Genomic DNA, 793 nt, shown 5'->3' on the forward strand with positions numbered 1-793 from the left:
AGAAAACAGAGCTGCAGCAGAATGGGTTTGCTTTCTTCTTCGTTTGTTCTCCTGATTCTGCTGCTGCTGCTGCTGCTGCTGCTGCTGCTGTTGCTGCTGCTGCTGCTGCTGCTGCTGCTGCTGATGCTTCCTGCGGTAGCCCTTTTAGTCTCAGGGAGATATAGACAACAGCTGCAGCAGCAGCAGCAGCAGCAGCAGCATAGGAGCTGGAGCTGCAGTAGCAGCTGTAGCGGCAGCAGCACAACAGCAGCAGCAACTGCTGTTGCTGCTGCTCCAGCAGCACACCAGCAGCAAAGCAGCAGCAGCAGCTGCTACTGCTGCTGCAGCACAATTTGTGTTTGTATTTAACTCGGGCCCTTCAAGGCACTTTGTCTTCTTACCGTTCCTGCTGCAGCAGCAAACCCTGCAGCAGCAGCAGCAGCAGCAGCAGTAACAGCAGCAGCAATGGCAGCAGCAGCAGCAATAGCAGCAGTAGCAGCAGCGTACCCGTAGCACCAGCATCTGTTGCTGCAGCAGCAACAGATGCAGCAGCTTTTGCTGCAGCAGGAGCTGCTGCTGCTGCAGCAACAGCAGCAGCAGCAGCAACAGGAATAGCAGCAGCAGCAGCAGCAGCAGCAGCAGCAAGTGGCTGCTATACCGACGAATACCCCACTTGCTGATTGCAGCCTCTAGAGAGACAAACACAAACAAAACGAAGCAGCTAGCTGCAGCTAGCTGCAGCTAGCTAGCTAGCTAGCTGGGGTGTATGTGCAGCTAGCTGCAGCTAGCTGGGGTGTATGTGCAGCTAGCTGCA

Source organism: Eimeria mitis, genomic scaffold (assembly GCF_000499745.2).
Source record: "Eimeria mitis Houghton genomic scaffold, Emh_scaff155, whole genome shotgun sequence".
Taxonomy (NCBI): domain Eukaryota; phylum Apicomplexa; class Conoidasida; order Eucoccidiorida; family Eimeriidae; genus Eimeria; species Eimeria mitis.